The 27,584-nt window shown below is 36.4% G+C and overlaps 1 protein-coding gene and 1 long non-coding RNA gene across 3 annotated transcripts in view; one reads left to right on the top strand and one right to left on the bottom strand.

Moving 5' to 3' along the window:
- GPR158 (G protein-coupled receptor 158) overlaps nucleotides 1-27,584 on the bottom strand; it is a 383,515-nt gene that overhangs the window by 291,095 nt on the left and 64,836 nt on the right. The window lies entirely within an intron of this gene.
- Nucleotides 2,118-27,584, top strand: part of LOC309869556 — a 48,546-nt gene continuing 23,079 nt past the window's right edge. The window contains exons 1-3 of the long non-coding RNA XR_014314261.1: nucleotides 2,118-2,191; nucleotides 16,499-16,668; nucleotides 22,694-22,795. This is a non-coding gene — a long non-coding RNA (uncharacterized lncRNA). The remainder of the gene's footprint in view (nucleotides 2,192-16,498; nucleotides 16,669-22,693; nucleotides 22,796-27,584) is intronic.

Genomic DNA, 27,584 nt, shown 5'->3' with positions numbered 1-27,584 from the left:
AATTTAAACTACTTTCATTATGTATTATTAAATATGTACAAATATAAAGTTAGGTTCAAATTCTTTATATTATACTTCTTGTAGCTACAAAAAAAACCCCACAAAATCACAAAGTGCAAACAAAACTATAATGTTAACAAAACTTAAATTTAATATATTAATTTAAAACACCAATGATTATGCTTTGCCAAGCTAAATACCTCTCAGAACAGGAATATGGTACAGACTTTAGCCAGCCTATTTTACTACATGCTATGACTCATTTCTCTCTTTTCTTCTTTTAAACTACTGTGAAATCTTCTGACAGAGTAGCTTACTGTCATTTGGGCTTCATTTAAGGTGAATAAGTCTTTTACATTTTTAAAGGATGCCTCTGAGTTTTTCTTATTAACCTGCCACAAAATAATACACTAAGTAGTGGTAACATGCTCAAAAGAGACACAAAACAGAGACACCAAAATCTCCTGTTAGTATTTGGTTATCCAGATAGCCCAGAATATGTGTAAGTTAAATTTTCAGAGGACTGCTGGAACAAAATCCTAAAAATTATCATAGAAAACTCACAAATAGACCTCTTCAGCGAAATAGACCTCTATTTGCAAACTACTACTATTCTTGGCCATAATTCTATAAAACAAGTGCCTGTTCATGTGATAAATAAATGAATTCCCAGGTAACCTAATGCCTTAATGAAGTTCACTCCCTTGCTCTTTCCACAAATACTTATTATCTAGTATGAACATACCACTATAAGAGATACAACGAAGGTGAACAGCATAGGCCCAAATATAAAAATGTCAGAACATTTAATGAGAAAAGATGGTAAATTCTGAGAAATTTGAGAAGCTATCATTTAGGGTATAGCTGATATTCCACAAACATTTGTTCATGTTTTGGCTGTCTTTACTAGCAGGCCTTTGAACTATGTCCCACCTACATCACACCAATCATGCAAGCGCACTTTAGGCTACTTCATGCTCTTTGAAAAATAACATACTCCTTTTTTTTTTTTTTTTCCATTCATTCACTAAGTATATGTTGAGTTAAGCACTCAGTTTTGGGCCAAAACTGTTCTTGGCCTTTGAAACACAACAGTAAGCAGGAAAAAAAGTTCCTGCCTCCATGGGGCTTAACTCTGGTGTGGGACAAATAATAAATGACGGCTATAACAAGTAAGTAAATTATGCTATATATTACAAAGTAACAAGTGCAATGGCGGGGGAAAAAAAAACTTCAAGCAGGTGAGGGGAATGGGGTTTGTTGTTTGTTTGTTTTTTAGAGTGGACAGATTTCTAACCCAACCGATGCTTCAGGCTCATATCACACTCTAAGTCACCAGCCATCTTCAATAACACAATATTCCCCCACTGGACTGTTACTGTCCACCACATTTCGGTGTTCTGCCGTGAATGGCTTACTGAGAATGTTTCTGTAAGTAATAAACAAATAAAACTCTCTATTTGTCTTTGTTCCACATCTGTTAGTAAGAGCGAGGTCAAGTTTCCCTCCCCTATCCTGCTACACTGGACGAATTCAGTCACAAGAGAGTGCACCTGTTCCGCCTTGCTCTGGGGCAGGAGCCACGTTGGGGTTCCCAGAGGCTGCAATTAACTCTGCTCCTTTTCCTGGGGGAACTGGCTTAAGAAATCGATATCTTAATCACTGAGAATTTTCCCTCTTGCTTCTTGGTTCCTGCATGAGAACCAAAAGTCACATCAGACCTCAAGCTCAGCTCCCGAAGCTTTCCGGTCTTTGTGCAAAACCACCGAAGGTAATGAGTCGTGAGTTTACCAGCTGGGAAATCAGCGCTGACTCATCTTCATTAGCATCGCTGCCTCGGGTGCCTGGAGACCTACAAAACCCTCAGGGAGGTGCGGGTGACTTCCGGAGGGGAAAGTGGAGGTTGGGGGGATTAAGTGGGAAGAGAACAGCTCTCTCTGCGGAGGAAGGTATCCTGCTGAAAACCACACACAGGCGAAACCACTCACGAGACACCCCTGCCACGACAGAGGTTGGGCCCGGCTAGGAGCCTCACCGCGCCTGCGCAGAGCGTCCCCTGAGCGCGTGCCTCTGGGGGCGGAAGTGCTGCTCGCACATCCGGTGAGCAGGCGCCGCTGGGAAGCTCTGGGGGTGTGTAAGCCGCTGCGGTTTCCTGGGCTGAGGACTGGAAAGCGAGGGCCGAAAAAGCCTGGTAAGTGGCTTCCAGAGAAGAAAATATTAGCAAGTTATATCCCCCAACACCTGGAGGCTTAGCTGAGCTGCAGACGTGCATTTTTGTCTTCTTGTCTGACACCTGAAACGCAACAACCCCAAAATGTGATTCATCCTCCACCAAAATTTTCAGTTCCCCTAATGTTCTTTGTCCGTGATGGCGCCTCCGTCCTTCCAGTTATCCAAGGTGATAACCTGTGTGAAACCAACCCCCAGCTCAAAACAAGTGCCACCTTCCCTAGATCGTACCCCCTGGATGCTCCTTGTATCGTAACCTTTCCCCTCCATTTTCACTGTTACTGCCTTGGTTCGGGTCTTCATCTCTTAAGGCTAAAAAAATGTTTACAATCATTTACTGATTGAGCCCTGTCTCAGATTGCTCCAGGTAAAGATCCTGTTCCTGAAGTGTATATGATTTAGGGTCCTTCTCTAAGAAACAGACACAAAATCATGAATACACATATTGCAATATGACCTTTGGCCTTCTATCTTTGCCTTTTAACTGCAGTGTGGATAATAAGATCATTACCAGAAGCTATTTCTATGCCAGTAGTACAAACTACTTTAATATATATTACTAGGGGTTCCTGGGTGGTGCAGTACCTTAAGCATTCCACTCTTGGTTTCCAGACAGGTCACGATCTCAAGGTCCTGGGTTGCAGCCCCTGCTCGTCTCAGCTCAGCAAGGAGTCTGCTTGAGAATCTCTCTCCCTTTCCCTTTGCCCCTCCCGCTCCTGTTATCTGTCTCCCTCCCTCTCAAATAAATAGATAAGTCTTTAATATATATATATATATATATATATATATATCTTGCTAAATAATGCTGAACTTTCCCTTAGGTGGTTTCCAAAAATACCACAGCCTAGGAAAAATGTATTAGAAGCAAGTTAAGTAGAAAGAGAACATTGCAGTTAAAATATCCTCCTTTTTCAAATTTTACAGAAAAACATATGACCACAAAACTCATTCCTAGTGTTCATTCTAGGACTTTAGAAGGTTTCCGTGAAAGCCAAGGGCATTGGAGCTTAAGCATCACACTCTGCTGTCTATGTAATCTTCGAAATATGTCCATCCGATCCTAATGATTTCCAGCTTAAAGTCAGTATTTCCCACTGTCCTAAAGAATAAAATCCAAGCTCTTTGGTATAATGTTGTATCATACCCCTCCTACTACTGACATCACCAACCACTCTTCTGCACACATTCTTTGTTCCAAACAATTCACAATTACATGTGGTGTCCTTAAAAACTTATGCTATCTCAGAAAACCATTCTTTTATACATTTCTTTATACCTGAAGTCCCTTTCCCTAAACTGTGCTTTAACAATCATAGCTCCTCCCTGACTTTCTGAAGCCTTTCATAAACTCTGATTTAGAAGCGACTTTCGTATTCTTACCATAATATGCTATACTTACCTTCTTTATACTTTAATGGTCTGTTTTCCCCACCAGACTGAAATTTCCATAGCTCATGTCTTTGTAATACTTCTCCTAGCTCCTGTGTGCATGTGTGTACACACCATATCTTCTTTATCTACTCATTAGTGGACATTTGGGCTCTTTCCATAATTTAGCTATTGTTGATAATGCTGCTATAACATTGGAGTGCATAATCAGGGAAATTGGCAGGGAGAGGGAGAAACAGTTTCCCTGCTGAGCAAGGAGTCTGATGTGGGACTTGATCTCAGAACCCTGGGATCATGACCTGAGCCGAAGGTGGATAGATGCCTGACCAGCTGAACCACCCAGGTGTCTCAAGATCTGTAATTTAACAGTATTGCACTAACATTACTTTCTTAGTTTTGATAGTTTTACCATGGTTACATAAGATTTTATTGTTACTGGAAGTTGAGTAAATGGTATGTGGGAACTTTCTCTACTATTTTTGCTAATCTTCTTAAAATCTAAAATTATTTCAAAATAGTTAGAACTTCTCAGTTATAAAAACAACTAAAGTTCTTTGAAAAGATGAATGAGACTCAAGTATTAAAAAATACACAAATAAAAGAAAATAGGCAAATAAATATAGTGAAAAAATACACAGGAATGCTCTAAAAAACAGTATTATGATTAATGATTCTCTAATAAACTTTTAAAAACTAGAATTAATGAAAAAAGTATAAATTGTTAGAAAATATAAAATGGCAAACTTGCCCAAGAAGGAATATAAAACTTGAACAGGATAATAAGTATAAAAAAAATTAAATCATTCACTTGCCAGAAAAGCTTCAGGTTTACATGTTTTATCTACAAATTCTACCAAACTTTTAAGAAATAGTTCTTATATTTTTACAAATTTTTAAAATAAAAATATAACAAAAACAATGCAGTTTATGTGATTTTGATTTCAAACCACATGAGAACAATACCTAAAAAAAAAAAAAACTGTAACCCCCCCTTTTAACTACACGTAGATCCAAGAATCCTAAGGAAAATATTGGCTAAATAAAATGTTAAAATATCGTTTTTTTTTAAGATTTTATTTATTTATTTGACAGACACAGATCACAAGTAGGCAGAGAGGGGGAAGCAGGCTCCCCACTGAGCAGAGAGCCGGATGCGGGGCTCGATCCCAGGACCCTGAGATCACGACCTGAGCCGAAGGCAGAGGCCTAACCCACTGAGCCACCCAGGTGCCCCAAATGTTAAAATATCTTAAAATAATTATAAATCATGATCCACTAGAGTATATCTTAAGAATGAAAGGAGGTTTTAATGTGAGAAAATCTATCAATGAGGGAAAATAGTTGCTGAGTAGGAGGACCACAAGCTTGTCTCATCCCATGAATATAACTAACCATTCTAAATCATCCTAATATCCCAGAGATTGACCTGAAGACTAGCAGAACAAACTCTACAACTAAAGGTTGAAAAGAAGTCACATTGAAGAAGATAGAAAGTGTGGATACAGGTTTTGGGAGAGAAGCAGATTATGGCTGCTGTAGTAAGGATGGAGTGGTATCAGAGAAGAGTGAGACACACACTAGCACATAGGGGAGTGATGGGAAATTAAAATCCCATAGCAGTTGGCTTGGAAGGTGAGAGGGCCCAAATTTCTTGACTTCTGGCCACCAGTAAGGCATAAAGCCTGGAGTTATAAAAGTCATTGGGCTTGGCTATGATAGAGCCCCAAGGGCACTGAACTGTTCTTGGAGAGAAGGCAGGCAAACAACCTATGGGCACACATCATGGAAACAATAATCTGAAGAGCTCCAGGGGCACATAATGGGGAGGTTATTGGCCCATATCAGAGCACATACTATAGAGTGTTTGTGGACAGAACCCCTTCAAGAACAAAGGAAGTGGCTAGTGCCATTTTTCTCCCCTGCTCCTCTGCATAAGCACATCGCCAACTGTCGGAACTAGTACAGTTCTGACACCCACTACCTAAACTGCTTACACCAAACCCCACCACACCATGCTCCAGTGAAACTACCCTTCCCAGTCATGTCTCAGTCCCATTATAGTGGATCACCCCACCCCCCACCCCCACAGAAGACCAGCCCAAGTCCCTGCAAACACTGCATTTCCCAATGTAGGCACTTAAGTTTCTGCAGTGGTGGTGACAGGTCTCATTTCACAAACATATCAGAGCACACCTAGTTAAAGCATGCCACATTCAGGCCAAGGATCAAATATTGCCCACAACAGCAAAGAGAGCCTCTGTAGACAACTGGAGTGAAAGAGAAAGGTAGGAAACACACAAAAAAAGCAAAGATGAGTATGTCTATAAAAAATCAGTCAAGAAACGAGATAAAGGGATATAAAATATAGAAATAAATACCTACATCGTGGGAAGGGGATGGGAAAAGAATGGGTTCAAAATTAAATGAACATCAACTTAATGTAGATTGCTGTATGCAGAAGAGGTTATATACAAACCTATTGGTACCAATATATCAAAAACCACTAATAAATATGCAAAGAATAAAGAGAAAAAAATCCAAATATATCATTAATGAAAATCAGCAAACCATGAAACAGAGAAAGGATCAGAGAAAATCTTCAGAAATAACCACAAAACAAATAATAAAGTTATAATAAATATGTATCTATAAGTAATATAAATGGACTAAACACTCCAGAAGTTATAGAGAGAATGACTAAAATAACAAGACCTACCTACATACTGCCTATAAGAGACTCATTTTAGACCTAAACCTACCTGCAGGTTGAAAGTGAGTGAATGGAGAAACATCTGTCATGCAAATGGATGTCAAAAGAAAGCTGGAGTAGCAATACTTATATTGGAGCAAATGGACTTTAAAGCAAAGACTATAATAAGAGACAAAGGAGGACACTATATAATATTAAAGCAGACACTCCAACAAGAAGATCTAACAATTGTAAATATTTATGCACCCAATGTAGGTGCACCCAAATACATAAAACAGTTAATAACAAGCATAAAGGAATTAATTGATAATATTACAATGATAGTAGGGAACTTTAACACCCAGTTACATCAATGAACAGATCATCTTAACAGAAAATCAACAAGGAAACAATGGCTTTGAATGACACAATGAAACAAGTGGATTTAACAGATATATATCCAGAACATTCCATCCTAAGCAGAATACACATCCTTTTCAAATGCACATGGAACATTCTCCAGAATAGATCACATATTAGCCTACAGAACAAGCCTCAACAAATTCAAGAAGATCAAAGTCATACTATGCATTTTTTCTAACTACAATGTTTTGAAACTAGAAGCCAACCATAAGAAAACATTTGAGAAGAAAACAAATACATGGATGTTAAATAATATACTGCTAAACAATGAATTGGTCAACCAGGAAATAAAAGAAGAAATTAAAAAGTAACATGGAAAAAAATGAAAATAAGAACAAAATGGTCCAAAATCTTTGGGATATAGCAAAAGCAATTCTGAGAGGGAAATTCATAGCAATACCTACCTCAAGAAACAAGAAAAATCTCAAATAAACAACCTACCCTTATATCTGAAGGAGCTAGAAAAAGAAGCATAAGCAAAACATAAAACCATCAAAAGGAAGGAAATGATAAAGATTAAAGCAGGAAAAAAATGATATAGAAACTTAAAAAAACAAACAGAACAGATCAATGAAACTGGGAGCTGGTTCTTTGAAAAAAAAATCAATAAAATTGATTCATCTAGCCAGACGTATCAAGAAAAAAAGAGAAAGGACTCAGACACAATCACAAAGAGAGAGGAGAAATAAAAACCAACACCACAGAAATACAAACAAGAGAATATTGTGAAAAACTATATGCCAACAAATGGAATAATTCCTATAAACATATAAACTACCAAAACTGAAACAGGAAGAAATGGAAAATTTGAAGAGACCAATAACCAACAAAGAAATTGAGTCAGTAGTCAAAAAGCTTTCAACAAAGAAAAGTCCAGGACCAGATAGCTTCACAGTTAGATTCTATCAAATATTTTTAAAAGAATTAATACCTATTCTTCTCAGACTATTCCAAAAAAACAGAAAAGGAAGGAAAATTTCCAGTTTCATTCTATGAGGCCAGCATTACCCTGATACCAAAACTAGATAATGATATTAATAAAAAAGAGAACTATAGGCCAATCTCTAATGAACATAGAAGCAAAATCCTCAACAAAATACTAGCAAACTGAATTCAACAATGCATTTAAAAAAATCATTCACCATGATCAAGTGGGATTACTCCTGGGTAGCACAGGTGGTTCAATATTCACAAAGAAATCAATATCACATCAATATGAGAAAAGATAAGAACCATATGATTATTTTAATAGACATGGGAAAAGCATTTGACAAAGTATAATATCCATTCATGATAAAAAAAAAACACTCAACAAAGTAGGGATAGAGGGGGAAAAAACTCAATATAATGAAGGCCATATGTGAAAAACCCACAGCTATTATCATCTTCAATGCAGAAAACAGAGCTCTTCCCCTAAGGTCAGGAACAAGTCAAAGATGTCCACTCTCCTCACTTTATTCAACATAGTACTGGAAGTCCTAGCCTCAGCAATCAGAAAACAAAAATGAAAGGTATCCCAATTGGTAAAGAAGAAGTAAAACTTTGAGTATTTGCAGATGACATGATACTAATATACAGAAAACCTAAAAGACTCTACTAAAAACTTGCTAGAACTGATAATTCCATAAAGTCTCAGGATACAAAATCAATGTACAGAAATCTGTTGCCCTTTTTTACACCAATAATGACATAGCAGAAAGAGTAAATTAAGAAAACAATGCCATTTATAATTGCACCAAAACTAATGATACCTAGGAATAAACCTAGCCAAAGAGAGAAGGAAAACTATAAACTCTAAAAACTATAAAACGTTGGTGAAAGAAATTGAAGAGAACACAAAGAAATGCAAAGACATTCCATGCCTATGGATTAGAAGAACAAATATTGTTAAAATGTCTATACTACCCAAACCAACCTACACATATAATGCAATTCCCATCAAAATAATGACAGCATTTTCACGAGCTATAACAACTAACTCTAAAATTTATATGGAACCATAAAGACCCTGATTAGCCAAAGCAATCTTGAAAAAATCAAAGCTGGAGGCATCACAATTCAGACTTTCAAGTCATATTATAAAGCTGTAGTGATAGTATGGTACTGGCACAAAAATAGACATATAGATCAATAGAACAGAATAGAAAACCCAGAAATAAACGAACAATCGTATGGTCAATTAACCTTTGACAAAGCAGAAAAGAATGCCGAACAGGGAAAGTCACTTCAAGTAGTGTTGGGAAAACTGGGTAGCAACACACATAGGAATGAAACTGGGCCATTTTTTATATTACACACAAAAATAAATTCAAAATGAAATAAAGACCTAAATTTGAGACCTGAAACTATAAAAATTCTAGAAGAGGAACCAGGCAATAACCTCTTTAACATCAGCCATAGCAACTTTTTTCTAGAGGCAAGGGATACAAAAGCAAAAATAAAGTACAGGGACTATATATAATTAAAAAAAAAAAAAAAGCTTTTGCACAATGAAGGGATAAAAATCAACAAAACTGAAAGGTAACCTACTGAATAGAAGAAGTTATTTGCAAATGACATACCTGATGGAGGTTTAGTATCCAAAATACATAATAACTTATATACCTCAACACCAAAAAACCCCTCAATAATCCAATTAAAAATTGTCAGAAGACATGAACATAACATTTCTCCAAAGAACACATACAGATGACCAACAGACACATGAAAAGATGTTCATCATCACTTAGTATCAGGGAAATGAAAATCAAATCTACAATGAGATGTCACTTCCCACCTGTTAGAATGGCTAATAACAACACAAGAAACAACTGGTGTTTGTAAGGTTCACTGTTGGTGGGAAGGCAAACTGGTGCAGCCACTGTACAAAAACACTGTGGCGCTTCCTCCAAAAGTTAATCACACTACTGGGTATTTATCCAAAGAATCCATAAACCCCTCTGTTTATAGCTGCATTATTTACAATAGACAAGTTACGGAAGAAGCTCAAGTGCCCATTGATTGATGAATGGATAAAGAAAAAAGAGGTGTTATATATAAATATATAATCACACAATGGAATATTAGACATAAAAAAGAATAAAATCTTGCCATTTGAAACAACAGGGGTGAAACAAGAGATATAATAATAAGCCTGTCAGAAAGAGAGAGACCATATGATTTCACACATAATGTGAAAATTAAGAAACAAAATAAATAAGCAGAGGGGGAAAAAGTGAAATAGAGACAAATCAAGAAATAGACTCCTAAAAAAAAAAAAGAAATAGACTCTTAACTGTAGAGAACAAACTCATGGTTAGCAGAGGGGAGAAGGTGTGGGCAATGGGTTAAACAGATGATGGGGATTAGGCAATACACTTATTGTGATGAACGATGGGGACATACGGGATTGTTGAATCACTATATTGTATACCTGAAATTAATAGAACACTGTATGTTAACTGGAATTAAAAGTTAAAAAGCTGGGACGCCTGGGTGGCTCAGTTGGTTGGGCAACTGCCTTCATCTCAGGTCATGATCCTGGAGTCCCAGGATCAAGTCCTACATCGGGCTCCCTACTCAGCGGGGAGTTTGCTTCTCCTTCTGCCTGCCTTTCCCCACTCTTGTGCACATTCACGTGTACGCGCGCGCGCTCTCTCTCTTAAATAAATAAAATCTTTTAAAATAAAAAAAAATTTTAAAGCTAAAAAAAATAAAATGTAACAGTGAAATTCACAACTTTAAGAAGTGAGAAAAATTATCTGATTGTTTTAATCAAGATAAACAAACATATTACAAAATTCTACCACCTAATTTCCATTAACAATGAACTAGAAATAAAGAGCACTTTCTTAACTTGATAAAGATTGCTTCTATCAACGATATATTTAAAGGAGAAACTTTTTAAGATGTTACCTTTAAGTCAAGAGTGCTTACAATCTCTGATGCTGTTTAATATAGTACTGAAAGTCACAACTAATTCTATAAAGAAAAAATTTATATGTAAAGTTCAGAAGAGATTAAAGCATCATTATTTGTAGATGATCATTTATCTGGCAATAAAATCAACAGACAAATATGAGAATAATAAGAAAGTTCAGCAAGGGTGATGGACAGAAGATCAATGTACAAAAATCAATAGCATTTATCTATACTGACAATCTCCAACAAAAAATTATAACTAAAAAGATGCCACTTAAAATACCAAAAGAATCCATAAATTCTATAGTAGGTAAGTTAATCACAAATACGTAAAACCTCTACAGAGAAATTTTGAAACTGTAATGGACAAAATAGAGGAGCTGAATAATATAGGGAAATATCCCATGCTCTAAGAAGGAATAATTTACTAAATTAAAAGTGTGAATTATCATTAAATGCAGCTACAAATTTAATGAAGAACCAACTAAAATTCCATATGGATTTTTGAGAAACTTGATAGCTTGCTATAAGTAGAATAATAAAAATAAACTGTGAAAAGAAAAGAGGTAGGCCTTGCCCAGGCTATTAGTAGGATGTACTGCCCAACCATGGCAATGAAACAATATTGACAGAAAAACAGACATGGGATGCAGTGGAACAAAATAAAGAATTCAGAAACATATATGCATATAGCATATTGGGTACCATACACATATGATAAAGATGACAGTGTTGGGAATCTGGCTCACTAAGTGAACAAAAATAATACTTTAGTCCCTACCTAATACCACATACAAGGGTACCTCTAGATGTTAAAAACCTGACTGTGAAAGGTAAAACTTTAAAGTTAGTAGTTGATAACATACGAGAATACTTTTTGATAAGGTATTGAAAGATTTCTTAAGCCCTAAAGCATAAACTATAAGGCAAATTATTTTTTGTAAGGCCAATTTTTAAAAACAGAAATTTTTGAAAATTCTGTTCAAGGGAAAAAGATTATGAACAAAGTTAAAGTTAACAGATTGGGTGATATTACAATGTCTAAAATTGACATGGAAGTAGTATCTAGAATACACCAGGATTTCTTGCAATTCAATAAATACAGAAACCCTATTAGGAAAAAGACGAAGGATATAAACAAGCATTTTACAGAGAAGTAAACCAACATGCTTACAAGCACATGAAGAGATGCTTAAGCAACTTAAAACAATAGTGAGATACCATTTTGCATTCATTAAACTGGCAAAAAATTAGAAAGCCATATAATACCAACTGTTGGCAGTACTGTAAAGCTCTAGGATCCTTTGCTCCCTGCTGGTAAGTATGTAGACTGGTACAGCCTATCGAGAGAACAATCCTGTAATATTTTATAAAACAAATTTACCCCTCTCTGTGACCCAGAAATCTTGCTCTTGGGTTTACCTTTCAAATAAGTTCTCATTCAAGTCTATAAAGGGGCATCTAAATTTATCACAGTGTTGTTGTAATAGCAAGAATTGAAAGCATTCTGGGTGCCCATCCCTGGAACTGGACAGTTTCTACACACTATGCAGTGGTAGAGAAATGTACTGGTTGTCTATGTAACAACATGAAGAGATTTTTTAAAAGAGAGTTGTGGGAATTAAACGTAAGAATAATCAGCTTTATAGCAAGTATTTAATTAAAATTATTTGCACACAGATAGCATATGATCACAAGAGCACGCTTCACCGTTTAGTTGCAAATGGGATAGCATCAAGGAAAAGTGAAAAGACTTTTAAAAGGGGAAGAAGTGTTATTTCCTTTCTGTTCCCATCTAACTATAAAAGAATCTAGATTCATGTTTCAGTGACTTAAGTAATCTTTGTATAATTTCCTCACTTGGGGCATCTCATGCACAGAAAACATCATCGCGAAATCACCCAGCCTCTGTATCATTTAGCTCAAGCATATAACTACAAGAAATGCAAAAGAACGAACAACATAGTCTGATGCCCTCTAGAACATCTAGAATTTGACAACAGCCTGTCTTAAAGCAAGTAAATGTTCTCCTCCCCCACACTGCTTTGCAGCAGACATGTCCAGAGAAAGCTTGCCAAACTTTACATAGTGACAAACGTCTTCCATCTGTCTGGCTTCTTGTTCTTGGAAGGTTTTTTGGCAATCAGGCAACACCTTCCTTGGGAAGATCTGTACATTGTGTGTGGAAAAAAAATAAATAAATCAAGTTTGATTTTTAAAGAAGAAAAAGAACCTATAAATATAAAATGAAGTAAGGTCAGTCATCAGGGAAGTAAGGTCAATCAGGAGGAACATCTATATACAATCTTTGTATTTTGGGGGCTCCTCAAGGTGATACTACTTTCAAAATTAAGTGCAGCACATCTCTTAAAATTTCTAGGATTTAGAATTTGAAAATAGATGACTGTCCCTCTGAAAAATATATTTTGAGTCTGCTACTTTTATAGAGGTAGCTGACTAATGTCTCATTTTGTGGTTTTCCTCCACTGGGATAGTTTTGAGCTTCATTTTATTTCAATTTTGAATAACAAGAGGATAGTTTATTTCATCAAACACATCCACAGTGTTCCTTGTATCACCTCTATCCTTTCTGAATGGGGTAGGATAAGTCCTTGTCAGGGAACCCAGTACAAAGAGATCACCTATATTGATTCATTTTTTTTTCCAAGTAAGAATCCTATAAAAGAGGAAGTACTTTCTCATTTTATAGATGAGGAAAAACGGTTCAGAAAAGTTATATAATATGTCCAAATTCATATTTTTATGTCTAGGGAGAAAAAAATGACAAAGTATATATGTCAAGGAAAATAAATGTTTAATGTGAATGCTCTAATCTGTCTTAAAATATAAAATAATGATCTTATACCTTCAGTTTCCTGTTGATTTAATTAAAATGCCATTTATGTTAGTGTTTGGCTATAGTAGCTCAATGAAAATACCTTTTTTGTTAATCATTTCTTAAATTACTAAACTTGTCTCTTTTTATTTCTGTTGGCTCCTATTTATGTAGATTTTTCAAGTTAAATTATCTACCTGAATAATATGTCCAGTTTTTTTTCACTCTAAATGACTTTTTTCTAGACTCTAATAGTCTATAAAATAAAATGTCAGCTTAAGTAAGGCCATAAAGTAAATAAAAAAATGTTCCAATTGAAATTAAAATAAGTAGCCTTGGTTAGGTACCCAGTATGTGAACTAAATATAGGTTTTACTTGTATGATTTGAACCCTATGTTTTAAGTTACCATTTATTTGGTGCTCATTATGTCTCAGACATTACTCTAGACACCCTTAAAACATCCTCACTGAACCAATGTGGCTGATATTATTTCCCCAGTTTATAACTATTGTCAATATCATTTCCCCTAAATAATAGGAAATTGGGGACCAAAAAGAGATGAAATGGGTTGCCTAAGGATACACACCTAACAAGGAAAAGAGCTGAATATGATGCGCATATCCTTGGTAAGGGTAACAAGACCATCAGAAGACCTCAGAGTGAATTCTTGTTCAAGTTGATGAGTTGAGCTATATTTATCTACCTCCACATCCCACTGTAATGACAGTAAATAAATATGAAAGGGCATGAGGCAAAATAACTGACCAGAGATTTGACATGATTCTCTGGGATCATACTGATGATAAGCTGGAGTGGTGACAGCTGAGTCCAGGACATAAGCAGGAAAAGCCTGGAAGGGAGGTAAAAACTGCTCTTCCAGCAGAATTTTCAGAAAGATTTTAAGCTCAACGTCAACTGGTATCAAGAACAGAAGTAGAAAATGAGGCAGACATCAAGGTGATGAATTGTAGGACATCCTTCAGTTACGCAAGTTGGTAGACCTCTCTTTGTGTGCAGTAAGGGTAGTTTTTCCCAAACTGAAAATCAAGAATGATTCTGTATAGAGGAAAATAAATACCTGGGAAGAGCTAAAACTTCTAAAATTGGCTATTAGTTCTCCCAGAGGTTTAGGGTGGGCCAGAGACAGCCAGCTTCCTTTTCAGACATCCTAAAGTGATTGAAGCCTTACGTCAAGGAAGAGGTCTACTAAGGAACTAGGCCTACACACCAGACACAAGGCTTCATTTCCCCTAGCTATGTAAATTAACCTAGCCCTTCAGTCAGAAAATGGATGACTAAGGATCATATTTGAGATGAACGGGTAGCATAAGGAAGAACTGGTATGAAAAAGCAAAACAACTAAACCAGGAACAAACAGCAATAATTCAGGCAACAGAAGAAAATTTAATAAGTATTTTAATTTTCTCAAGGAGATTTAAGAAAATAAACATACAATTATGAAAAAAAAAACTAAACAAGAAAGTTCATAGAAATTAAAAGAGACTTCCAAATGAAAACTAATTTACTAAAAAGGAAAAAAATAAGAAAATTTCCTACAAGGAAAAGTAAAGAGCAAAAGATGAAAAAAATGAGAGGAAAGTTAAGAAATATGGAGATCAATCCAGAAAGTCAAATATCTAACTCTTAGAAGTTCCAGAAAAAAAACAGGATAGGAGAAAGTCATTTTAAGCAATCACAAAGGAAATTTCTGAGTGGAAAACTTTAAAAGGGCCAACTAAGTGGTAAGGTTGATGAATAAAAAGAATCACATCTAAGCATATCATCATGAATATTCAGAACCCCAAGGGAAAAGAAAAGATCTTAAAAGTTTCTATGAAGAGAAAAGAAACAAGTACCTACAAAAGTGTAATAAATCAGGTTAATATCAAAATTTTTTGGCAGCATCAATGAATGCTGAAAACAATGTCTTTAAAATTCTGAGGGCAAAATGACTTTGAACCTATAACTCTGTATTCTGACAAACAATCAATCATGCACAAAGACATGTTTTCAGACATGGGAAGACTTAGAAATTTTACTTAGAAAGTACCTGAAATGCTTAGAAAGTATTTGAAATTATATTCCACAGGATGAAAAAATAAGAACTGTAGAAATAAGAGGACCTGTATTCAACACAGAGTTGGATTCAAAATTCCAATAATTTGGTGAGATTTCCATGATGGTTATTCTGCTGAAGACCTAAAACAACTTGTACAAATTATGGGACTCCAACAAGAATGCCTTCAACAAAAATATGAAATTTTCTTTTAACAAATAGTATGATTGATTAAAAAGTTAGATGGTCTTAGAAATAAGTAAAATATATGGCTCTTTTTTATTTCTTTAACATGAAAAGGCAAAGCAGGTGGCAATTCCAAAGGCAGGGGAGCATATGTGAAAAGTCTCCACGCAGACACATGTAAACTAAAGGTAGCATGTTAGTCTAGAAAGAGCAGTTAGTCTAGAAAGAGATAATCAATTGGTCCTTGAAATTTAGAACATTCTGAATATGCACAGATTCAGTTATTCAAGGTTCATTTCTTAGAATCAACGAATAGACAAAGAACAGACTTTTTTTGTTTTTTTGTTTTTTTACTGCAGTGACAGGTTATGAATGCCATCATCTTCAATTATCTAAAAATATAGGAATAGAAAGAGAAGTAGGAGGATAAAGAAAAGTAAAAAATAGAAGATACTATTTAAAATGTATGGGTGTAAAAACCGAGGTAACCAGTAGAAAAATTAAAAATATAATTAATGAAACAAGGAAGAGAATAGGGAAAGGAAAAAAATGAAATATAAAGCAGCTAAATACCACATGTGTCACATTTTAGAAGCTAATGATTATTTTATTTCCTAAAACCCACAATCCCTATTTTCCTATGTCAATGTTCCTCATTAGAGATACATTCCTACCTATACTTCCTGTCATGCAAAGTCTACCTCCAAATTCAAGTCCAAATAAATGTTTATGGTCTCTCTCCTTGCCCTTCCAATCTCAAGTCCACACCTAATGCCTCTCACTGGCAGTTTTTCAGGAAGTCCCTGACCTCTACATCTGAAACCTCAGCATAAAGGACAACAAAGAATGTCAGGAAATGGCAAATGACAAGACCTGCCAGCTACCAGCTTGAGAGAAGTCAGCGACCTGCAGGATGTCATTCCAGGCATGCTGGTGAGGAAAAAAAAAAGCTTTGCCGGTGAGTTAACCTGCTGTGCCTCTGCCCTTATTCTCTGCTGTCTGTGTCTAGAAAATGCTTCTCTTACAGGTTTGAGCCAGGGAGCAAGAAAAGCACCCAATTTATTTTTGCAAGAAATTTTGGATTTTTGATTTCTACCTCCCTTGCCTCTCATATTCCAATTTATTCATTCACATTTGAGAATGGGGCAACTAGAAATAGCTTATTCTCTGACTGAAATCTCATCAGAGAGACTGGAAAACTCAAGCTTTTACAGCTAAAGAAGGCTGTGGCAAGAAGGCCAAGACTGAAAGGAAGAAACAGAAAAAGGCACCAAAATAAAATAAGAATACTACGATAAAACCACCCAAGGGAAAACAGTGAAAATGAATCCACAATGTACAGATCACTATGGGGTAGAATTTTTATTTTATTTTATTTATTTATTTGAGAGAGGGACAGAGAGTATGAGCAGGGAGTAGGGGCAGAGGGTGAGGGAGAAGCAGACTCCCCACTGAGCAGGGAGCCCAAGGGAAGGCGGGATCCCAGGATCCTGAGATCATGACCTGAGCCCAAGGCAGATGCTTAACCAACTGAGCCACCCAGGTGCCCGTGGAGTAGAAATTTTTAAAATACTTAGTATGTTTCTATATTGCCGCAATATTTTAACAACTTATTGAACATCTGCATATCTTACTCATCTTCTATCTCATTACCCACCTCTTAGTACATTCCAGTAACTCTTTCGATTCTTGAAGCTTTTCTATTCTATTTCTATTCTTGAAGGTCATCCCTGCCTCAAGCCTTTGTTAGTATTGTTTCATATTTGGAATATGATTTCCCCAACTTGTTCCACAGCTGTTCTTTCTTATCCTTCATTTCTTAACTCAAAGGTCTTTTCTGAACACCCCACTTAATGAAACTCACCTTACCTCTCAGCTATTTTATCTCATTATCTACTCCTATCCTTATAGCACTTGTTTCTATCAAGAATTATTTATTATATTTGTTTTGTTTGCTAATCATCTATCTACCCCTATCCCCACAAGAAATACCCATGAGGACAGAAATCTTTATCTGTCATTTTCACTATTATATCCCCAGCATCTATAGTCCTAGCCGGGCACATGTTATATGCTCTATAATGTTTCCTAAAAAAAATAGTACATTCCATACATTATCCTAAACTCTTTAGATATGTGATTGTTTACTCTCTACAACAATGAGAGATACTCTACACCCTTTCAAGATGCAGACACGGAAAGAATTAAGTGACTTTCCCAGTGTCACACAGTAAGCAAAAGTGGAAGTTTGTGGATTCAGATGTAGGTTTGTAATCCCAAAACCCTTCCTCCTAGCCATACTGCGTCCCTGAAATATGCAAGGAAATTTCAAGAGCCACTGAATATGGGAAGTCATAAAATGTGATCCTTGCATTTGAAGACCATGTAGAACTAGTTGGGCAAAATAGGACTTTTACATAAAGGGACAAACAAATAATAATAACAAGAAAGAGCTGCTTTCATGATAGCCCCTATCTTAAAGGTGTGAAAACAAAGAACCTGAAATAAAGAGAGAAAAATAGAGCATAATAGTCAGTGGCCTACCATTCCAAGGCTTAGTACCTGTGATCTCTCAGCCTTCATAAAAAACCTGCTATCCATTCTATCACTACCAATAGGATCATTCACAATACTGGATTGCCAAATTCTGGGGGTCTTGAAAGCTGAAGGTGTTAAACATCTACAATTTTTAATTTTTATTCTTAAAATCTTGGGAATGGATTACATATGTTACAACCTTATTAAACACTACTTGCTTCTTCCCAAGTTTGTGCTTAAAGACCAATTACTTCTGAATTATAAAGACTTTGTATTTAATATAGACTTTTGAATCTATCCTCAGATTATCTCATTCACATGATCAGTGGGCCGGGGGGGGGGGGCGCTGCCTAGGAACATATTATCAGGCTTTCCAGGTGATCCTAATAATCAGCCATGTTTGAGATCAGTGAATAATGAATATAAATTAACCTTTACTTGATGACTTGAGGTGTTTTTATTTGTGCCTATGATTTGTGCAAGTGACAGTCACTTCCCTGGGTCTCAATTTCCTCACCTGTAAAAGTTACAAATTGTAAATTGGATTGTATGATCTCTAAAATCCTGTTGACTTCTAAAATTCTAATTCTGTAAAAAGGAGCTTTCCCAGGACATTGACTAAAACTTTCTTCTTCAAAGAATGCCCCACCATTCCCACACACATATTTTCTTTTCAAAATGCATCTCTTATTGAGAAACTTCAAATATAAGACATGTAACCATAGAAATAGTGAAACCATGTTAATAACAAATTCTGAGAATAGTCTGCCAAGTTTTTTTTTTCTGAGCCCTGATGACATATAAGTGTAAATCCATATTACATTGATCCATCAAATTTTCCAGTTCTCATTTGTATCAGCTTCTATATATGAAACAATCTGACATTCCAAACAAGCAAATGAATAAACAGAAATGTGATCTGACAGACTCATACGCACATGTACATATATATATATACATATACATACAGAACCCTTGAAGTAAATAGCCCCGAATAACATGTTTATATGACTCTCTCTACACCAGCAGCTTTCAATCAAAGGTATTTTTGCCCTCAAGGTGATATTTGGCTATGTTTGTAGACATTTTTGATTATCACAGTGGGCAAGGAGGTTGCTACAGGTATCTAGCAGGAGTCCAAAGGTGCTGCTAAACATCTTAAAACAAACAAAACAGCCCCCACAACAAAGGATTATCTGGCTGAAATGTCAATAAAGTCCAGGTTGAGAAACCCTGCTCTGTGCAATGGTCTCAGGCATCAAATAAGGGAAAGTCAAACCCTTCATTCAGGCAGCTAACTAGAAAAAAGAAAAAACACTTGCCTCCACAGTTGCATTTAAGTCTCTTTAAACAAAACTAGTTACTGACTACATCATGAAGTGTTTATTTCCACCCTGAAACTTCTAAGCCCTGTAGAAAAGAAAGAGCTATGTCTTCCTATTTGGGGTCTATAAGTGGTCTTTTATTCTCACTGTCCTAGGCATTTTCCTGCAGAGTGAGTGAAATCCTTTACCAGATGGTGGTGAAAGATCTTGATAATCCTTACCCCACCTAATCTGAAAATAAAAGTTTCTGCAACTTCTGGCCTAGTATTTTGTATATTTCACATACATTGAAAAGAAATGTGGGGTGGGGGGGTGCTGGCTGGCTCAGCTGGTAGAGCATGTGACTCTTAATCTCAGGGTTGTGAGTTCAAGCCCCACATTAGGTGTAGAGATTACTTAGAAATAAAATCTTAAGGAAAAAAAAAGAAATGTTCCATGTTTTAGGATAGCTTGTCTTTGTAAACAAAATTATTATGAAGACAAATAGCAATCTAATTTGCATGTAGTAGTGATGGTCTAGATTTTGTCTAGATATGCATATTTTGCTGTATCTTGATAACTTGCAGATAATAATAGAACTTTATAGTTGGAGAGATCAAGATCTTGGAATTTATTATCTCGTTTCCTAATGCAATAAAAGTAATCAAATATAAGATCCCATTAATGAAAATATATGATATTAAATTGTATACCTTTAAAAGGAAATGTATGTCAATTGAAAATGACATGCTCTCAATCATAAGACAGATCTCAAGTTAAGAGATGTCAAAATGGGGGAAAAGCGCAGCTTAGAATTGGTAAAATACATTATTCTATACCACATTACCTTTTACTCTTTCTCAGACAAAAGCCATGTGTCATATTTTATGAAGCTTCTTCCATACTCTGGTTTCTCTTCAGGTCACATAAATCTCTTGCCTTTTTCTATGAAAGTTCTTCCATAATAATGTAAAGAGGCATACCCATGGGACAAAACACATAAATGGTGAGAAAACTAAGTTAAAAAAATGAACCAAAATCTTACATAATTCTAAGTTTCCTTTTAAATTATAGGTGCACTGCATATTTTGCTAATTAGACAGAAGTTTTTAAAAATTTTATGTTGTCTTCCTGTAGTTACAGTGTTTAACTGGGGGAAGTTATAACAGGTATTATAATGAAGGAAAATAACCTGGATTTCAATTAATTAGAAGTAATAATTAACCATGTAAAAAGAGAGAGAGAGAGATTGCTTTCTTTGACAGGTGGATAATTTTTGCTTGGAAAATGATCTTGGGGGCAGACCATTGAAGCTAATTCTGTGTTTTCTGTAAATTATACCTATAATGAAGGTGATAAAACTAGATGTATCCTTTAATTGCTTTGGGGCACTATAATATCTTTTGATACAAAAAAAAGAAAGTTCGTCATGGCTCCTATACTAAGCTTGGCATTGTAGAAAATGGTGGGGAGGAACCTGAGAAAGACTTCTAACAGAAGTATTTCACAGAACAAACTATCCACCTAAATATTTTTATAGTTTTTTTTTTTTTTCCCTGAAGGAAAAAAGACTTCTTGGATGAGTAAATGCCCAGAAAAAGTAGAAAATTATACAGAGGAATGGTTTTTTAACTAAAAGCTGAAAAGCAAATAAGGCTAAAAGAGCAGGAGAACAAATTCCCCCGCCCACACGCACACCCTAGTGCATATGCCAAAGCTGTGGACAAGAGCTTAATAACACTGTTGGCTGCAAACCCTCCAGGCATAGCCTCAGTACCAGTGTGCTGCCTGCTTGTGCATAGTGGCCATCAAGCTGCCAAAGGTACCAAAATCCCAGGGTGCTGTCTCAGTAATTCTGCTAAAATAACCCTGTAAATACCAATCCAGAACTGAAGAGAGAAAACAAACAGGGCCCTAATGCTTCAGTACCAACCAAGTGCAAACGAAGGTCAACAACCTACTCCTTGGCGTTGCAATATGTTACAATATAATCATAAAGCACAATGTTTGTTGGAAAAGGGTAGCCATAAAGCCCTGAACAGTGGACAACTAACTGCTGCCTTTCTGAAACTGAAAGTAAAATCTGACTTATCTAGCAGTTGAGGCTATGGAATCAGTCTAATGAGGGCATCAGTTCCCTCTCCAGAGGGCAGCCATATACTCTCGTTATTTATTTAGCAGTCTCAGAAATCCCAGTTCTGCTTCCAAATGGACATTCTACAAAATGGCAAGTAATGCGGTGCTACTGCTGCACCACAATAAATAGCCCTTTTTGAAATGTTAAAATTAGCCAACTACACAAGTGAATTGAAAGTGGGTTTTTGTTAAGAGTAGGCAAGGAGCTTCAAAATGCCTGAACATTGGTTATCTTGAGGGAAGTTACCTGTGTAACTGTATACTGACGCCCCCTATTAGAGACCTGCAAAATAGCTTTGTGTTGCTTTTAAATAAAATCGGGATCTTTCAAGATCTGCAGTATCAGATCATGTTTATTCTTATTTTGAAATGGCATTCCCTGCCCTCCAAAAAAAAAAAAAAGAAAGAGAGAGAGAGAGAGAGATAAATAAATAAAGAAATGTCTCATTTCCACTAGCATATATACTCAACTTAGTATACATCAAAAGGGCTTTCTCTAAATATTCTATTAATAAATGACTATGATAAAAACATACATTGAACATATATGAACATGAACTTCATTTAAATAAAAATATATTAACTATTTTCAGTATTATAATCAAATAAAAGTTCAAAAGTTAAAGTAATATGTTCAGTTAGGTACATAATTATAGACTTTTAGGATTATAAGGAGCCCTACAGGTCACCTAAGACCAACTCCCTCAATTTATAGATAAAGTGAGGATTAGAAAGGCAGCCACTGCTCATGAGTCAAAGAAAAAATCCAGCGGGTGCCAACATATCTCTCCAAGACCCATGTTTCTACCCTGATCCACTGTCATTATAAATCTTCACAATAATTAGAGATGAAACAAAACCATCATATAAATTATAAATGACTGTTAGTCACATGACTTTAATTCAGCTAAGCTGATAAAGTTTATGTCTGAGGTAAGTATTTGGGAAGCCAAAATACTTGTTGAAATTTCTGTGTGATCCCAATTCTTCATTTGGTCATTACAGAATCCCAAAGGAGATGTACTTTACAAGTCACAGATTACCAATGAAGTAACAAAAACCTCAAGCGCAGAAGTTCATCTAAAAACTCTTTGATCTATAACCCAGGTAAGCCTCTCTGTGCTGCTTCTGTGGGTAACCTCTGAACCACTATCTTACTCGCAAGGGAGACATAGGATATGTTTAGCTTGGAGCAAGATGGTTATTTCCCTTATACTGTGAAGTGCCCTCTTCTGTTAAAAGCAGAGATCTGTTCCAGAATCGCTGGGGAGTTGTATGTGAAGGAGAGGGAGTAAAATAACCCCTCAGCAAATCAGTGACATCGATGTTTGTTGCATTAGTTTCTAAAAAGGGACTTCCACACTATTGTGATCTTTCCTTCATTGCCCTATCACCTTTTTTTTTTTTTTTTTTTTAACCAACACCAAGTCTAACATCCACATGGATTCCTCTTCCTCTGCATGTTACTTCCCCAGTGGTCTCATTTCCACAATGTACTGCACTTATGTGTATCCGCTCTGTTTCCAAACCCTACTTGTTGACAATTTGGATAGACCCATTAAGACTGTGTAGAACAAAGGATTATTATTAAGGTATTTGGATAGCATCAGGGGCATTCCCATTAATTATGGAGAAGCTGATTTCCAGACAGGTAATGCAGCTAATGAGAGACAAAACTGAGACTTGAGGCAAAGTTCTGTCAAGTCTAATATTCTTCCTATTACACAACATACTTGAATTGTATGATTAGTCTAAAAATAATAAACATATATGACTTATTTGGGCCAAATATATTATTTCAAGTCATTAACATGTTATATTTTTTAATAACAAGGTGAAAACAAAGATGGCAATCAAGAGATTGCATCATAGGATAGTAGAAAGACAATATAAGCTTCACAGCAGGATATATCTAAATTTGATTTGGGATCCCTAACTTACTAGCTGTGTTACGTTGGACAGGTTGATGAACTTTTCTGAAGCTGTCACTACCTGAGAGTACAAAGAATTAGATGCAGTGGTATATATAAAGCATGTGACATAGAGTAGGTGCTAAGTTTATATGGGTTTCCATTAATTCTAACCTACCACAAAAGAGCTGTGCCACTCTAGCAAGTTCCTTTAGCACCTCTGGGTCTCATTTCCTTCATTGCAAATTGAGAAGATGAAAGAAACCAAATGAACTCCTATGTCCCTTTTAGCTCTTCAAAAAATAATGAGTTCCCAAAGGTTCCTTTACCTTAATTTAAATTCAGCAGTTAAGTACCTTATATCCATCCTAAGCACTGAATAGTACCAACTATCAACAGGAAGATATCTATGATTTCAGCAAAATGGGATCCAACTCCATATCACTTTAAGTTCCACAAAGAAAAATAACTATGCAAAACCAAAGGATTTCACAAACCTAATGTAAGGACATCACAAACCTAATGCAAAAATATAAACAACTGAGTGTATACATTAAATTACTACTCTCTCTTTTGCAGAGTTGAAAGATAAGAATTAAAATGTTTATACTATATAACAAAACATCTAAGAGACACTTGGTTAGAGCAAGTAATGCCATTAAAAAAATGAGTAATAAATTTCTCTTCCTATGTGAGTCTTTTAAAAAAATATTTATTTATTTATTTATTTATTTATCTATTATTTTGTGGGGGAGGACCAGTGGGAGAGTCGAGCAGACTCTCTGCTGAACACAGAGCCCAACACAAGGCTCAATCTCAGGACCCTGAGATTATGACCTGAGTGAAAGCAACAGTGGGGAGGCCCAATGGACTGAGCCACCCAGGCGTCCCCCAATTTGAATCTTAAACAAGTCTTTGATTTTAAAATACTTGTATAATTTGGAAACCAAGGGGAATAAAATTTACCCTGAGAGGTATTTTACAGTGATAAACATTAATATAAGAAGATGGTTAACCATGATCTCACATTACTTATAAATCTCATGTTTGGGATTTATGTTCTGTAAAATAAAATATAACTTAAATGCTTGAATTTTGTAAGTGAGACCTGAGAAAATACTAACTAACTGATCTTAAGTGAAAATTTTAACTACTAAGTTTTTCCTTATCTCCTCCATAAGAAAATTATTATCAATGGGTTTTTCATTACAGATAAGGCTTTTTGCAAATAACATTGTGGAGGTTCAAAATACATTTAAAATCATATGTAAAGGGGCGCCTGGGAGGCTCAGTGGGTTAAAGTCCCTGCCTTCGGCTCAGGTCGTGATCTCAGGGTCCTGGGATCAAGCCCCATATTGGGCTCTCTGTTCAGCTGGGGGCCTGCTTCCTCCTCTCTCTCTCTGCCTGCCTCTCTGCCTACTTGTGATCTCTGTCTGTCAAATAAATAAATAAATCTTTTAAAAAAACTTTGTAGATCTTTTAATCATGGTTTTCCAAAAATTCGTTTGAGGTTTGCCCTGTACTGTGCCAGTATTATTGGCTTATATTATAGAATTTTAGAGTGTACATCTTAGATCATAAAACAACAACAACAACAACAAAAAACCTTTGCCTTATAGGAGTATGAAGAGACAGGAAGGTCTCATTTAGATATTATCTCCAGTGTATGAAATAAACTATATAGTTTTGTTTTGTTTTTTATAAAGATTTTGTTTATTTATTTGACAGAGAGAGAGAGATCACAAGTAGGCAGAGAGGCAGGCAGAGAGAGAGGAGGAAGCAGGCTCCCTGCTGAGCAGAGCCCAATGAAGGGCTCGATCCCAGTACCCTGGGATCATGACCTGAGCTGAAGGCAGAGGCTTTAACCCACTGAGCCACCCAGGTGCCCCTATATTGTTTTGTTTTGTTTTGTTTTGTTTTAATTCAACAGCTGTGTTCTATGAGCTGATGTTTTTGTCCTGAATAGAGATGAAGAGTAAACTCTTTGCATTGTATGCAAGGTTCTGAGAGCCACAGAAATATGATTTAGGTCTATATGTATCAACCATAGTGTGAACCAGAGATAGAAGGCCTGGATCCTGTTTTTGTCATTACTATAAAATTGATTTGTGATTTGGACAAGTCACTTCACTTTTTTGGTTTTGTCTATTTACCTATGAAACAACAGGAGAACCATCTGATCTCTTTAAGATTTCTTGTAGTTCCTATAATTTACATCTGTGCAAATCCTCAGTGCAGCATTTGAGGGGCATGAGACATGGGGCAAAGGCATTCACAGGAGTGCACTTATTCTGCTTTCTATACATACTGCCAGGACAAACTAGCTTTGCAGAGAGCCAAATACTAAATAGCCTGGCTTCGTGCCTTGGCTAAAGAACACCATTGATGACTATGAAAGCACTTAAAGAAATTCAGCAAGAGGAAACAAACTACTTTCTGAATGTAGTCCAAAAAATAGGTGGGGGGCGTGTAAGCCCTCACAACCTCAGACTCTTTATGTCCTTGGCCTTTCATCTTGGCTGGCAGGAGACACTGAGTTTTCTTAGGTGACTCATGCTTTCTTAGCCTTAAGAGAAATTATTCTGAAAATGAGTGGTTCTCCTCCCTGGTCCCACATCTGACCCTTAAAAATACATGTATTCTTATGCATCAGCTGTATGATATGCAGCATTCTTAGAACACCTTCATAAAACAGAGTTCAGCAGAGTGGTTAAAAGTATGAAATAGGCCCAAATCCTGGCTCTACTACTTACCTGCCGTGAAATCTCAGGAGAAAGGCTTAGCCTCTCCCTGCTTCAGGTTCCTTTTCTGTAAAATAGGGAAACTAATAAAACCTAACTTATGGAGCTGTGAAAATTAAGCAAGATAATGCACACAACGCAGTTACAATAGAATCTGACAAGGTAAATCTAATAGATACATAGAGAGATGATAGATAGATAGATAGATAGATAGATATGAAGATGGATGGATAGATGGATACAGATAACAGATGATAGATTAATCCTGGGAACTGGGTCTCCCTAAAAGGACTTATCCAAAGGCCACAAACAATGTGTTGGCAGTGAATGGCATCTGCTGATCTTTCCTCTTCTGAGCAAACAATATGGCAAAGACTTAAAGCCCGGCTCAGTTCTTACTAATAGGATCCTGCAGAAATCAGGGGGAAATGAGATTATCCTGAGAGTAGGAAAGAGTTACTCTCGCTTAAGACAAGGTCTTTAAAAGCGATAGAAACATATGCAGACATCCGTGCGCGCACACACACACACACTTAACATAGTCATACAGAATCAGAGAAAGGGGTTGTTTTCTGCGCCTTTTCAAGTGTTGCTGGCATTAAAAGCTACCGAATTTTATTGCTAGATGGCCCCCTGGAGACCATCTAGTTCAACTCCCTCACTTGGTAGATAAGTAGTTGAGGCCCAGAAAAGTTAAGCAACTTACTGGGGGTCATCCAGCTGTAAATGACAGTGCCAACACAAGCTTTCTGATCTCCCCTTTTGCCCACCCAGTACTCAGCCTGGTATCTTTCACCAGCTTGGCACCCTGTCCTTGTTGTGCCAAATAAAGCATGAAGGCACGTGTGCATGCCTAAACACACACACACACACACACACACACACACACACACAGGTTTCTCACTTTTGCTTAAGTTCCCCGAAAGTACAGCAGCAACCTCAACCACCAAGGTCTTGCCAGAGCCTCCCATCAGGGAGGATCCCACTCAGTCTATGGTCCTCTCTCAGGCTGTCCTTGGAGATTCTACTCTTCCCTTTCTATTCCTTCCTCACATCCATTCTTCAGTGCTATTTCTTAGACGTTCCTCACCAAAAAGATCAGGCATTTCCCAGGACAGAAGTGACCCGCGCTAACTTGCAAACTCTTCATCTCCCCACGAATGCTATACCTTTAGACAGGAAACCCAGAGGAACTGTGATTAAATTTCGAACAAGCTCCCCAAGCGAATTCAGTCAGAACGAATC

The sequence above is a fragment of the Mustela nivalis genome, assembly GCF_964662115.1.
Source record: "Mustela nivalis genome assembly, chromosome: 7".
In the NCBI taxonomy this organism is placed as follows: domain Eukaryota; kingdom Metazoa; phylum Chordata; class Mammalia; order Carnivora; family Mustelidae; genus Mustela; species Mustela nivalis.
The sequence above is the reverse complement of the archived record's forward strand: the minus strand, read 5'-3'. Positions and strand labels throughout refer to the sequence as shown.